Source organism: Sus scrofa, chromosome 13 (assembly GCF_054392235.1).
Source record: "Sus scrofa isolate SSC_HxYL_T2T_F1_AM1 chromosome 13, Sscrofa_HxYL_maternal_Yorkshire_Landrace_v2.0, whole genome shotgun sequence".
Lineage (NCBI taxonomy): Eukaryota > Metazoa > Chordata > Mammalia > Artiodactyla > Suidae > Sus > Sus scrofa.
In genome coordinates, this window is record NC_139395.1 from 197,680,429 (window position 1) to 197,696,361 (window position 15,933).

At 38.8% G+C, this 15,933-nt stretch overlaps 1 long non-coding RNA gene across 2 annotated transcripts in view; it reads left to right on the forward strand.

Annotated features, from left to right (window-relative positions):
- Positions 1-1,139: 1,139 nt before the first annotated feature.
- The window catches only part of LOC146397830 (uncharacterized), a 149,781-nt gene continuing 134,987 nt past the window's right edge, over positions 1,140-15,933 (forward strand). For both annotated transcript variants that reach the window (XR_014825025.1, XR_014825026.1), the window contains exon 1: positions 1,140-1,330. This is a non-coding gene — a long non-coding RNA (uncharacterized LOC146397830). The remainder of the gene's footprint in view (positions 1,331-15,933) is intronic.

The window sequence follows — 15,933 nt, forward strand, 5'->3', positions numbered from 1 at the left end:
TGGTCACTGGCCTCGCTCAGTGGGTTAAGGATCTGGCATTGCAGCATGCTCTGATGTAAGTTGCATACTGGCTTGGATTCTGCATTGCTATGGCTGTGGTGTGGGCCAGCAGCTACAGCACCTATTCAATCTCTAGCCTGGCAACTTCCACATGCCTCAGGTTCGGCCCTAAAAAGCCAAATAAATATATAAAATAAATTAAAAAATAAACCTAAAACTGGACAATGTTGTTTTCCACTTAAAATGTTTCAATTCTTCCCATACCTCAAATATAATAAAAATCTTTGTACCATTGTTTATGCATCTGATTTCTCTCTCTAATTTCATCTCATTTTCTTCTCCCCTTCACTGCTGTGCTTCTGCTACAGGACATGTCAGTTCTGCATATATTTCAATTTCCTTAATTTTTCTAGTCCTCTGTACAAGCACTCTTCCTCCCTCCAGCACTTTGTTTCGCTTTTTTTTGCTTTTTAGGGCCGGTCCCTCAGCATATGGAAGTTCCCAGGCAAGGGACTGAATGGGAGCTACAACTGCTGGCTATGCCACAGCCACAGCCACGCTAGATCCAAGCTGCATCTGCAACCTACACCACAGCTCACAGCAAGGCTGCATCCCCTACCTGACCCACAGAGCAGGGCCAGAGAACCCGCATCCTCATGGATTCTAGTTGGATTCATTTCTGCTGCACCACAAAGGGAACTCCCCTCCAACACTTTGAATGGATCAGCCCTGCTCACGTTCCACCTTCTTAGGGGAACTTTAAATAGGTAATTAGCTAAGACACTACGTTGCTGACCCTCCCAGGTTTGTCCCCAGCAAGGGTCCTTCTGCCTGGTGTGGTGGGGGGAGGTGGAGGGTTGGGGAGTTGCAAGGGGTGGTTTCAAGCCAATAGAAGCATATCAAGTTTGAGTCAGATGCAAAGGAAAGCTTTCATCTCTGATCAGAGAATGGACAGGCAGAAGCTCCTGCTCTAGAACGCCGGCTCACCCAGACAGGCTGTGGGCGGGGCTGCTTTATAGGCTTTCCTCAATTGGCAGGTGGGGGGGCGGGGTGGGTGCTCATGGGGCAGCACAGCTGCACTGCTCAGGCTCCAGATCACGGAGCCGATTGCAACTCTCTGCGCTCGGCCCGCCGCCGCCATCTTGAATTGAGTGCCCGGTGGGCTTCTGCGCGGCGTCCTGAGGAGCGGTGTTGGAGCAGCTGTTTTTTGCACTGGGAACTCTGGTCTGAAGGGCCGGGGTGAGGCCTCTGCACGTGGCCGCTGTTGGCAAGTGACACTAGACGAAGCGCCAAGGAAGAGAAAAGGGTTAGACTTCGTTTTATTACCCAGGTACTATTTTTATTGCTGGTGACAATTAAATATCAACATTTATTTTTACTCATTTATTTTTAATTTTTTCCCCTCTAAATGAAACGTTATATTCTGCAGACACCTTATCAGTTTGGTCACTGCTGTATATCTGTGTCTAATCCTGTGCTTGGTATTTCCTTAGAACCCGATGAGCTGGGGACTGTTACCATTGTTACTTCACTAATGGGAACTGAAGCTCATGGCCACAATCAGAGCTAGAACCCAGGGGCTTGGACTCTAGAAGTGGTGCTTTGATTCACCAGGCTCTAAATAATTTGTTAAAAGAGAGAAAGCATGCATTCATTTGGCTTGTCATAGGTGATAGGGAAGGGGTTCATGGGGAATGAGGCCCATGCTGGGGATAGCTTTGTTGGGTGGTGATGGGAAGAAGGGTACTGCAGGTGGTGAGAACAGTAAACAGAAGCAGAATTGAGAAAGCAGTAGAACATTCTGGGAATAGTGAGTAATTGTAGAATAGGGTGTAAGAGAGTTAAAACTGGTAAGGTGGGTCGCATCACTCTGTAGGTGATAAAACATCAACATTGTTTCATTTTGTGTTGAAAGGGAGCTCTATTTGTACTTTAGGAAAAGACAGCTGCACAGGGTAAGTGTAAGAGGTCAGCTGCTGGTGGTTTTGAACAAATCATGTAGATACTTACCATCTCATTTCACTTACTTGTAAAATGGAAGTATAACAGCAGGCTCCCAGTTTTGTTTTGTTTTTCTTGTGAGGGTTAAAGAAGATGATTTTACTTTGTAAACTATAAAGCACTACACAGAGGTTAGTTAGGATTGTCATCATATGGTCCCTGATTAAGGAGAGTGTATAAATAAGCAGGAGACCAAAGCAGCTGGGCAGTAACAGAGGTTTAAGTAAAAAAAAATTACCAGAGTCTAAAAGAGGGCAAGATAATTAGATACTACAGTCCAGCAAAGGCAAGTTTACGTGAGTTTTGTTTGTAAAGCTCTTAGAAGAATACCTGGTTCATAACTCATAATAAGTGATTATCTCTTTACCAATCTATCATCTGTCCATCTATCCTTCTTTGTTAAATAATAGAAATGTGAAAACACTTAAGAGGTGGAACCAATTAAAATTACATGCTATATTGTGTGTCGGTTGCAGAGAGAAAGGAATGAAGCAAACAACAATAAAAATATTAATAACCCCAGATACCTGGGAAAGTGTTTATTTATTGATATGGGGAAGAAAGAAGAGTTTTTGATAGACAGGATTGACTTCTTCGAACATGAAACACTGTCCATTAAAAACCCATAGCAGATGTTAAATAGCTTTATTTTTATTTTTATTTTTTGGTCTTTTGGTGTTTTTAGGGCTGCACCTGCAGCATATGGAGGTTCCCAGGCTAGGGGTCCAATTGGAGTTGTAGCTGTTGGCCTATATCACAGCCACGGCAACTCCGGATGCTTTTAACCCACTGAGTGAGGCCAGGAATGGAATCCGAGTCCTCATGAATGCTAGTTAGGTTCAATAACCACTAAGCTATGGCAGGAACTCCGTAAACAGCTTTTTGAACATGGGAGCATGGTGTAGAGGATAGAAGGAACTCAGGGTCAGAGGAATAGATTTGGGGATTTTTGTTTAGAATGGTTTCTTGGAGTTTGGGATCAGATCAAGAATAGAGTAAATGTGGATTTCGTGTTGTGGCTCAGTGGTAATGAACCTGACTAGTATTCATAAGGATGCAGGTTTAATCTCTGGCCTCACTCAGTGGGTTAAGGATCCGGTGTTGCTGTGAGCTGCAGTGTAGGTTGCTGACGTGGCTTGGATCCTGCGTTGCTATGGCTGTGGCGTAGGCCAGCAGCTATAGCTCTGATTCAACCCCTAGCCTGGGAACTCAGATGCTGCAGGTGAGCTCCCCCCCCCCAAAAGAATAGAGTGAATGTATATTAGAGAAAATGGCCAAGGGCAGAACCTTAGAGCAGTGCTTCTGGCACTTTACCATGTATAGGAATCACCTGGCCACGTTACTGAACTACAGACTCTGATTCAGTAGGTCTGAGGTGGGGCCTGAGAGGCTGTATTTGTGACAAGTTCCCAGGTCACACAGTATTGCTAGTCCATGGCCATAGCTTGAGATACTGAGGTACAGTCAGAAAATTCAGAGCCAGAAGAGACAGAGGCAGAGAGGGAAAGAGAGAGACAGAAAATAAAATTGAGAATGCAATGATGTAATGTAATAAAAGAAGGAAGAAAAATTAAAAAGAGAGGGCTCCTTTGTGCAACAACACTGAATGAGGCTTAATTTGGACAAGTAATCCAGCATATATAAATAAGAGCTGGTTTCAGCAGATGGGTGTTGGAAGTCCCATTGCAGAGAGGAGGTAGAAACACTAAGGCAGGAGTTCTCATCATGGCTCAGCAGAAATGAATCTGACTAGTATCCATGAAAACGCAGGTTTGATCCCTGCCCTTGCTCAGTGGGTTGAGGATCTGGCATTACCATGAGCTGTGGTGTAGGTCACAGATGTGGCTTGGATCCCGAGTTGCTGTGGCTGTGGTGTAGGTCAGCAGCTGTAGCTCCGATTGGACCACTAGCCTGGGTGTGGCCCTAAAAAGATCAAAAAAGAAAAGAAACCCTGGGGCAGTGATTGTGAACCATCCAATAGAAAAATTAAGCAGAGAAAGAAAAAAATAGGTGGTGATTAGTAGCTTTAATAGAGCTGTAATTGTAAAGGAAGCTTTGCTTTTAGGATGGGAAAAACTCCTCCATTTTTAGGCTGAGAGGGAAGAAGCAGTAGAGAAGAAATGCCTGACTGGACAAAGAGGGGGAGACAGAACATGTACTAGAGAAAAAAGCAGGGGGTGCTGAATCCAATCACAGGCAAAAGTTAGACTTGAAAAAAGAATAGTTGAAAGTGTAGAGGTGATTTCTGGCAGAGGAGAAGCTGGAGAAATAGACACCATTAATGTCAGATGGTTTTATCTGCTGAGAGGGGGTGCAGAGCTAAGGCAGGTGACTCAAGGAGCACAGAAAAGATTTGGAGCACCCTCTCTGGGAGCCATGACAAGGAATAATAAGAGTAAAATAAGGAAGGCCAAACAGAATGAGGACATGTCGAGGTTAGATAGCGTGAATATGCAGTGGACCAACTGGCACCATTCAGCAACTTTCTCAAGCAATGTGGAACAACAGTGCACAATGGAACAGAAGTAGAGGCTGGGCTTCCACGATGTTGGCAGCTGAACATGTGGGTCCATGTGAGGGTTATGCTGGTCACATTTTGATATTTGTAATTGTTGCCTTAAGGTTGGGTAAGAGCCAGGTGAAGCTGAGAGAGAAGACAGAAGTGTGGGTCAAAGGAATGTGATGCAGGGGAATGAGTACTAGACTTGGAGCCAGGCGACTTGGGTTCTTGCCCTACTTTCATGTTCTGGTTCGTAGATCCTGGACAATCTCCCTTAGTTCCTTCACCTTTATAACAAAAATGTTGAAGTAAATTAGCTTTCAACCTTGGCTATGCATAGAATTGCCTGGGGAAGTTTATAAAAATATTCTTGGTCCCCATCTTAGAATAATTAAATCATATTGGGAGGTGTGACTTAGATGTCTGGATTTTTGTTGTTGTTTTAAAAGCATGCTAGATGAATTTTTCCAGCTTCATTGAGATATAGCATTATGTAAGTTTAAGGTGTACAAAGTGATGATTTGATATTCACATATGATGTGAAATGATTACCACATTCATGAATAAGATTGTTAATGCATCTGTCATCTTGTATTGCTACTTTTTTTTTTGGTGTGTGATAAGAAGTTTTAAGTTCTCTTAACTTTCATGTCTACAGTACAGTATCATTAACTATAGTCACCATACTGCACATTAGATCCCTAGAACTTATTCATTTTATAATTGGAAGTCTGTATCTTTTGACCAGCTTCGCCCACTCACCTTTCAACTCCCATCCTTGGCAATCACCAGTCTACTCTGTTTCCATGAGTTTTGCTTTATTTTTAGATTCTACATATAAGTTCAGTTATAGTGAATGATTGGGAATGTTGAAAAAATAGATCAGAAAGTGAAATTTCAGGTTGATGGTGAGATTGAGGGGAAAGGCCCTCCATGTGGGTGGCCGATACTACTTAGGGTTGAATTCTGTGGCTGCACAGAAATAATTTTTTACTGGATTTCTATTAGGGAAACTTTGCAAAGAGTCTGTTGAATAAATGTCATAGCAAAATAGTTGAGGACACATGGGTTCTAGCCAGTGCTAATCTCAGCACTTACAGTCTGGGTCACCAGGACACCATTGGGTCACTTAGGGTTTTTTCCCTAATTGACACTGATGAAACCATAGAACCTTGTAAGCTGTTAATTCCTTTCATGTGCTGTTATCCTCAGGTCTAGATTGTAGGCTCTTCAGGCATTTCTTATTTTCTTCTCCTTCAGGCTCTGTGCATTTTTTTTCCTCTGAGTCATCTCATTTCTTCCCACTGCTGACCTCTCTCACAACCCTTTCTATTGCTCTCTGAAAATCTTATTCTATTCTCCACAACATCCTCAATCTCTTCTCGGAACTCACTGTGTTCTTGTCCTAATGTAAACTTGGCTTTTCCTTGACGTCATCACTTCTCAGGCAGCTTTCTTTACGGATGCTAGCCATTCTTTCTTCATTTGTATCTCTGATCCAGAAAGTGATACTCACTCAGACCTTCATTGTAACTTCTAAACCTTGACTCTCCAATCATCCAAAAAGCCCTCTTTCTTTGAGTTGTGTGATATACAACCCACTACCTACCTCAAGTAATTGGGTCACTTCCATGATTACTGAGGACTCTGACAAGTGGTTCTTCATTTTAAAAATGTGAAAAAAGGATTTCCTGTATGGGTCAGCAGAAGTGAATCTGACTAGTATCCATGAGGATGCAGGTTCAATCCCTGGCGTCTCTCAGTGGGTTAAGGGTCTGGCATTGCCATGAGCTGTGGTGGTCACAGATGCAGCTCGGATCTGGTGTTGCTGTGGCTGTGGTGTAGGCCAGAAGCTACAGCTCTGATTTGACCCCTAGCCTGGGAACCTCCATGGGTGCATCCCTAAAAAGACAACAAAAAAAAAGGTTTAAAAAAATTTCTCTCCATGGTTTTCAGTACCCCTCTTTGGAAGCAACTATTATCACCAATTTTTGGACATCCTTCCTGAGATATTTTATGAAAATGTAATCATATACATATAAGTGTGAATATACATGCAAATTTATATATAAATATTTGTTATTAGAAATACACTAAAAAGAAGGATAATATTGTGTTCTGAACCCTTTCATTTTTTTGCTTAACAAAATATTTCATTTTTATTTTAAATTGAAGTATAGTTGACTTCAATACTGTATTAGTTTCAAGTGTACAACATAGTGATTCAATATTTTTATAGATTATACTCCATTTACAATTATTATAAAAAATGGTTATATTTCCCTTTACTTTATTTATTTATTTATTTATTTTGCTTTTTAGGGCCAATTTCCCAGGCTAGGAGTCGACTCAGAGCTACAGCTGCCAGCCTACACCACAGCCACAGCAACACCAGATCCAACCTGAATCTTGACCTACACCACAACTCATGGCAATACTGGATCCCTGATCCACTGAGTGAGGCCAGGGGTCAAACCCACATCCTGGATACTAGTCAAATTCATTTCTGCTGTGCAGAACAGGAACTCCTCCATGTACTTTGTAATATACCATTGGTGATTATTCATTTTATACATAGTAGTTTGTATATCTTATTTCCATAGCCCTATCTTGACCCTCCCCCCACTTGTCCCTGTGAGTCTGTTTCTGTTTACTTATACAAATTTGTTTTATTTTTTAAATTACACATATAAGTGGTAACACAGACTATTTGTCTTTTTCTGTCTGACTTATTTCATTGGCGTAATAATCCCTAAGTCCACCACATTCCTGAAAATGGCAGAATTTCATTCTTTTTTATGGCTAATGTTCCACTGTATATATGTATTACATCTTCTTTTTCCATTCAGCTGTTTATGGGCACTTAGGTTGCTTCCATATCTTGGCTGCTATAAATAATGCTGCTATGAACATTGGGGTGCATGTTTCTTTTTGAATTAGTGTTTTTAATTTTTTGGATATATACATAGCCATGGAGTTGCTGGAGCATATGGTAGTTCTGTTTTTAGTTTTTTGAGGAACCTCTGTAATATTTTCCACAGTGGCTATACCAATTTAAATTCCCACCAACAGTGTACTAGGATTCCTTTTTTTTCCACATCCTAGTCAACATTTGTTATTTGTGGACTTTTTGATGACAGCCATTTTGACAGATGTGAGGTAATATCTCATTTTTTATTTGATTTGCATGTCTCTGATGATTAATGATGTTGAGCATTTTTTATTACTCAGTGAATTTTATTAGTTGTACAACGATCATCACAACCCAATTTTGTAGCATTTCCATCCCAAACCCCCAGTCAATCCCCCCACCCCCCCATCCTGTATCCTTTGGGAATTGCAAGTTTTTCAAAGTCTTACTGTGAGTCAGTATCTGTTCTGCAAAGAAGTTCGTTGTGTCCTTTTTTAGATTTCACATGTAAGTAATAGCATACGATGTTGGTATCTCACTGTCTGAGTGACTTAGTGTGATAATTTCTAGGTCCAACCATGTTGCTAAAAATGCTGTTATTTCATTCCTTTTAATGACTGAGTAATATTCCGTTGTGTATACGTACCACATCTTGATCCACTCCTCCGTAGATGGACATTTAGGTTGTTTCCATGTCTTGGCTATTGTATATAGTCCTGCAATAAACATTGGAGTACATGTGTCTTTTCGAGTCATGGTTTTTTCCGGATAAATACAGAGGGGTGGGATTGCTGGATCAAATGGTAATTCTGTCTTTAGTTTTCTGAGGATTCTCCATACTGTTATCCACAGTGGTTGCACCAATTTACATTCCAACCAACAGTGTAAATGGGTTCCCTTTTCTCCATACCCTCTCTAGCACTTACTGTGTGTAGACTTTTTGATGATGGCCATTCTGGCTGGTGTAAGGTGGTAGCTATAGTAGTTTTGATTTGCATTTCTCTAATAATGAGTGATGTTGAACATCTTTTCATGTGTTTTTTGGCCATCCATATGTCTTCTTTGGAGAATTGTCTGTCTAGATCTTCTGCCCATTTATTTATTTATTTTTGGTGTTGAGCTGTAGGAGGTGTTTATAAATTTTGGAGATTAATCCCTTGTCAGTCGATTCATGTGCAAATATTTTCTCCCATTCTGTGGATTGTCTTCGTTTTCTTTAGGAATTTTTAAGTTTAATGAAGTCCCATTTGTTTATTTTTGTTTTTATTGTCAATACTCCAGGAGGTGGATCTGAGAAGATATTGCTGTGGTTTATGACAGAGAGTGTTTGGCCTATGTTTTCTTCTAAGAGTTTTATAGTATCTGGTCTTATATTTAGGTCTTTGCTCCATTTTGAGTTTATTTTTGTGTATGGTGTTAGGAAGTGTTCTTTTTTTTTTTTATTTTATTTTCCCACTGTACAGCAAGGGGGTCAGGTTATCCTTACATGTATACATTACAATTACAGTTTTTCCCCCATCCTTTCTTCTGTTGCAACATGAGTATCTAGACATAGTTCTCAGGAAGTGTTCTTATTTCATTCTTTTACATGTGGCTGTCCAATTTTCCCAGCACCACGTGTTGAAGGGGCTGTCTTTTCTCCATGGTATATTCTTGTCTCCTTTGTCATAGATGAATTGACTGTAGGTGCATGGGTTTAATTCTGGGTTTTCTATCCTGTTCCGTAACCTACATTTCTGTCTTTGAACCAGTACCATATGGTTTTGATGACTGTATCTTTGTAGCATAGTCTGAAGTCAGGGAGCCTGATTCCTCCAGCTTCATTTTTCTTTTATTTTTCCTTTTATTTCTTTTCCCTTATGAGATAATTAAAAAAATACTGTTGTGACTTATGTCAAAGCATGTTCTACCTATGTTCTCTTCCAGGAGTTTTATGGTTTCTAGTCTTACATTTAAGTTTTTAATCCATTTTGATTTTATTTTTGTTTATAGTGTGAGGAAAAGTTTTAATCTCATTCCTTTACATGGAAGTGCTCAGTTTTTCCAACAGTATTTATTGAAGAAACTATCATTTCTCCACTGTATATTCTTGCCTTCTTTGTTGTAGGTTAATTGACCATAAGTGCATGGGTTTATTTCTGGGTTCTCTCTTCTGTACCATTGATCTATGTTCCTGTTTTTGCACCAGTACCATACTGTTTTTTTCTTTTTGTTTTTGTCTTTTTGCCTTTTATAGGGCTGTTCCTGTGGCATATGGAGGTTCCCAGGTTAGGTGTTGAATTGGAGCTGTAGCTGCTGGCCTACACCAGAGCCAAAGCGATGCGGGATCTGAGCCGCATCTGCAACCTACACCACAGCTCATGGCAACTCCAGATCCTTAACCCACTGAGCAAGGCCAGGGATCAAACCCACAACCTCATGCTTCCTAGTCGGGTTCATTAACCACTGAGCCATGACGGGAACTCCCATACTGTTTTGATTATTGTAGCTTTGTAGTATAGTCTGAAGTCTTGGGGTGTTATACCTCCAGCTTCATTCTTTTTTTCTTGGGATTACTTTTGGTGATTTGGGTTCTTTCATGGTTCCATATAAATTTTAGGATTATTTTATTTGTTCTAGTTCTGTTAAAAATGTCATGGGCATTTTGATAGTGAAGTACATTAAATCTGTATACTACTTTGGATAGTATAAACATTTTTACACTATTCTTTCAATCCAAAAACATAGTATATCTCTCCATTTTTTAGTATCATTTTCAAATTTCTTCTTCAGTGTTCTATAGTTTTCAGAGTATAGGATTTTCACCTCCTTAGTTAAGTTTATTCCTGGATATTTTATTCTTTTTGATGTGATTGTTTCCTTAGTTTCTTTTTATGATATTTCTTTGCTAATGTATAGAAAAGCAACAGATTTCTGTATCCTGAAACTTTACTAAATTCATTTATTAGTTCTAATAGTATTTTGGTGGAGACTTTAGGGTTTTCTCTGTATAGTATCATGTTATCTGCAAATAGTGACAGTTTTTCTTCTTCCCATCCCGTTTGAATTCCTCTTATTTATTTTTTTCTTTGTATGATTGCCGTGGCCAGGACTGCCATACTGTGTTATATAGAAGTGGTTAGAGTGGGGATCCTTATCCTTTTCCTGATTTTAGAGGAAAAGCTTTCAGCTTTTCATCATTGAGTATGATATTAGCTGTGGGTTTGTCATAAATGGCCTTTATTATGTTGAAACATTCCTTCTAAACCAAGTTTGATGAGAGTTTTTGTCATTAATGAATGTTGAATTTTGTCAAATGCTTTTTCTGTGTCTATTGATGTGACCATATGATTTCTATCTTTCCTTTTATTAATGTGGTATATCACATTAATTGATTTGCAGATACTGAACCATCCTTGCATACCTGGAATAAATCCCACTTGATCATGATGTATGGTCATTTTTATATATTGCTGAATTCATTTGCTAATATTTTGTTGAAGATTTTTACATTTATATTCTTCAGAGATATTAGCTATAATTTTCATTTTTGGTAGTGTCTTTGTCTGGTTTTGGTAGTAGGTAATGGTGGCCCTCTACAATGAATTTGGAAGTGTTTCCCCCTCTTCAACTTTCTGGAATAGTTTGAGAAGGATAGGTATTATCGCTTCTTTATGTGTTTGATAAAATTCTTCTGTGAGGCCACCCAGTCCTGGCCTTGTGGTTCCTGGGAGCTTTTTAAGTTAAAAATTCAGTTTTACTGCTAGTGATTAGTCTGTTTAGATGATCTGTTTCTTCCTTATTCCATTTTGGAAGGTCATACGTTTCTAGAAATTTGTCCATTTCTTCTAGGTTGTGCAATTGTTGGCATAAAACTGTTCATGGTATTCTCTTATGATTTTTTTTTTTTTTGTATCTCTGTGGTATCTGTGGTTATTTCTCCTCTTTCATTTCTTATTTTATTTTGGTTCTCTTTCTTTTCTTGATGAACCTGGATAATGGTTATTCATTTGTTTATCTTTTCAAAAAAACAGTTCTTGGTTTCACTGAGCTCTTCTATTGTGGTTCCCCCCCCCCCGTTTTATTTATTTCATCTCTGATTTTTATTATTTACTTTCTTCTTCTCACTTTGGGCTTTGTTCTTCTTTTTAATTCCTTTAGATGGGGGGTTGGGTTGTTTATTTGAAATTTTTTATGTTTCTTGGGAAAGGCCTGTATCACTAGAAACTTATCTCTTAGAACTATTTTTCCTGCATCCCATACATTTTAGAAAGTTGTGTTTCCATTTTCATTTGTCTTAAGGTATTTTCTGATTTCCTCTTTGATGTCTTCATTGACTTGTTGGTTTTCTTTTTGTTTTTTTGGCCATGCCTGCAGCATGTGGAATTTCCCAGGCCAGGGATCAAACCCAAGCCACAGCAGTGACAACATCAAATCCTTAACCGCTAGGCCACCAGGGAACTCCAACCAATTGGGTTTTTAGTAGCATATTATTTAGTCTCTAGTGTTTGTCCTTTTCCCATTTTCTTCCTATAATTGATTTCTAGTTTAATACTGTTGTGGTTGGAAAAAATGCTTGATATAATTTCTGTCCTCTTAAACTTGTTGGGAATTGTTTTATGGCCTCACATGTGATCTATCCTGGAGAATGTTCCATGTATACTTGTAAAAAATGTTTATTATGCTGCTTTGGGATGGAAGGTCCCATAGATATCTTTTTAATTTCAAATGGTATATTGCATCATTCATTTTCTGTCCATTGATATAAGTTAGCTGTTAAAGTCCCCTACTATTATTTTATTCTTGACAATTTCTCTTTTTATGTCTGTTAATATTTGCTTTATATATTTAGGTGCTTCTGTATTAGCGCATCTATGTTAAGCAGTGTAATATCCTCTTCTTGTATTGATCCCTTTATCATTATTTATGCCCTTCTTTGTCTTTTGTTATAGACTGCTGTTCTAAAGTCTGTTTTGTATGATATGAGTATTACTACCCCCAGTTTCTTGCTGTTTTCATTCATATGAGATATCTTTATTCATATCTTCACTTTCAGTTTGTGTGTGTCTTTAGTTCTGAAGTGAGTCGATTGTAAGCATCATGTAGATATGTCTTGTTTTTTTTTTTATCCACTCCACCACCCAATGTCTTTTGATTAATGTATTTAGCCCATTGACATTTAAAGTAATTATTTATAGGTACACAGAATATTTTAATTTTTTTTTTGTCTTTTGTCTTTTTTTTTTTTTTAAGGGCTGCACCCACAGCATATGGAGGTTTCCAGGCTAGGGGTCTAATGGGAGTTCTTGCTGCTGGCCTATGCCACAACCACAGCAATGCTAGACCCGAGCTACGTCTGTGACCTACACCACAGCTCACAGCAATGCCGGATCCTTAACCCACTGAGGGAGGCTAGGGATCAAACCTGCAACCTCATGGTTCTTAGTCAGATTTGTTTCCTCTGCACCACAATGGGAACTCCAAAATCTTTTAATTTTCTATCAGGCATATACACATTTACCTTTTAAAAGTCTCTACCATTGCAAAGGAGGCTGCTCTAAATAACATTTTACCTTTGTCACCTTTTATATTTGCAACTTATTTGTAGCATCTGTTCCTAGAAGTGATTGGTGGGTCAAAATTATTTGCTTTTAAAAAATTATGGTAGATATTGATAACATTGCTCGCCATAGGCTGTGTGCTGATGTACACACCCATCAGTTAGTTATGTGTGAGTCAGTTTACCATGATTCTTGCCAGTACCATATTTTATTCATTTTTTAACCTTTGCCAATTTGATAATTGAAAAATATTTCATTGAAATTAAAATTTGTGATTTTCTTCCTTTAAGTGAGAATGAGCATCTTTTCAAATATTTAACACTATATCTCCTTTCCTGTGACTTTTTGACCATCTCCTTTGCCTATTGTGATATTATGATTTATAATAAAAATATATATTTTGATATCAGTCCTGTTTTTTGGCAAAGAGCCAAAATTCTTGGAATTTTCTAAGTGATAAAAGGTGTCTTTTGTTATGTTAATGAGATGGCTTTTAGTTCACACCTAAGGAAGGGAGCCAGTTGCCAAGAGAACCAACCATGTCATAGATGGTTGTGACTTTCAGTCCTATCCCCTAACCTCCAGGGAGGGGAGAGATGGGGGTGCTGGAGGTTAAATTAATCATCAGTGACCAATGATTTAATCATGCCTATGTAATGCAGACTCCATAATAATCCAGAAGGAGGGGGGTTTATAGAAATTCTAGGCTGGTGAAACAGAACTCTTCCATGTGCCACGATGCTGGATCACAAACTCCAGGAAGACAGAAGTTCCTTTGTTTAGGACCTCACCGTAAGTATCTCTTCACCTAGCTATTGATTGTATCCTTTAATATCCTTTGTAATAAACTTGTAATCTAGTGAGTAAATGGGCTTACTAAATTCTGTGAACTGCTCTAGAAAATTAAGCAAACTAAGGATGGGGTGTGGGAACCTCTGGTTTTTAGCTAATAGGTCAGAAGCACAGGTAACAAATTGAACTTTTGATTGGCATCTGAAGTGGTAGGCACTCTTGTGGGACTGAACCTCTAATCTGTGGAATTTTGTGCTACCTCCAGGTACATAGTGTCAGAACTGAGTTGAATTTGCAGAAAAACTATGTCTGGTGACAGATGTTAACTAGACTTACTGTGGTGATCATTTTGCTATATACAAACATCAAATCATTATGATGTACAACTGAAACTAATGTAATGTTATATGTAAGTTACATCAATTAAATACAAAAAGAAAGAAATTCACATTCATTTTGGCAGAAAAGAAATACTAAAATATATTTTATGGAGTTCCTGCTGTGGCTCAGCAGTTAACGAATCTGACTAGCATCCATGAGCATGCAGATTCAATCCCTGGCCTCACTCAGTGGGTTAAGGATCCTGTGTTGCTGTGGCTGTGGTGTAGGCCAGCAGCCACAGCTCCGATTCAACCCCTAGCCTGGGAACCTCCATATGCCACAGGTGTGGCCCTAAAAAAAAAAAAAGGCAAAAATAAATAAATAAAATAAAAATATATTTAACTATTATAAAACTTTAAGGAACTTCTCAAAATTCTTCTTAATGTGAATTTGTTAATAATTGTCAGCTGAGAAACAAAATTTCCTGTTTCTTATAGTACTTAGTTTTTACGTTTTTGTTTTTTCTTTTTGGCCATGCCCATGGCCAGGGATCAAACCTGCACCTCAGCAGTTACCCAAGCTACTGCAGTGACAACACCAGATCCTTAACCTGCTGTGCCACAGGAGAACTCCTTTGTTTATTTTTATACATACTTTTTTGATCCATGTAGAATCCTAGTCTTTCTAACTTCTGCCCCCATTGTGGACCACTTCAGCATTAATGACCTTCTCATCCTTCTACTACCATGGTCTTTGATCTCCTTTGCTACAACAGCTATCTCCCTTCCATCTTTTGCTATCACATCCCAAAGCTTCTCATCACCTGTGAGACCCTTCTCTATTTTGGAAAATTTAAGACTCTCACTTTCCACTTCCTCATAAAAATCTCGTCTTCTAGGTCTTTTGCTCTCTTAATTTGACTATAAAATCATAATAGTTTCATGAAGATCTCTGATCTTTGTCAAGTGAAATAAAAATTCAGTGTGAGAATTGTGAGTTTCAGTTTTATTTGGAGACTATAGCTTGAAAGACAGCCTCTTGGATTACTCTGAGGAATTTCTCCAAAGAGGTAAGGGGGTGATCAGCACATAGATGTGGTTTTGGAGGAGGGGGTACATGCAATCAAACCCACATTTTGGTAGAAGGTTATTCTTAGTCACGAGAAATAGAAATAGACTAAGGTTATTCTTAGTCTCTGTTAATGATTTTAGTGCTTTTCTAACTATGGGAAAATATAAGAATAGGGGTTCATAAATTTTTTCCCTGAAAATATCTAGTTAGCAGAAGGCCTATTCTTTTTTCCCAGAGCACAAAGTTCCTCATACCTAATTTCTGCCCTGAATTCTTTTCAGGGTGTGTTGAAGGTCAATGACTGCAGTAGCTAATAACTTAATTCTTGTAGAACCAGATGACAAGTGACATTCTTTAGTTGCCACTTTGACATCTCCTTTCTTATATTATCTGTCTCTCCTAGGCAGGACCACATAATGATTTTCATAAGCTCTATGCATTTTTGCCTTCATGCCCACCCACCCCCCACCATAAAAAAAATGATTTGGGGAAGTTCCCATTGTGGCACAGGGAAAACGAATCTGACTAATATCCATGGGGATGTGGGTTCAATCCCTGGCCTTACTCAGTGGGTCAGGGATCTTGCATTGCCATGAGCTGCGGTGTGGGTTGCAGATGCAGCTCGGATCCTGTGTTGCTGTGGCTGTGGTATAGGTGAGCAGCTGCACTCTGATGTGATCTCTAGCCTGAGAACTTCCATATGCCATGGGTACGGCCCCAAAAAAAGAAAAAAAAAGATTTTACATTTATATTTTACAATTGTATAAAGAAAAATATATTAATATATGTATTAAAAC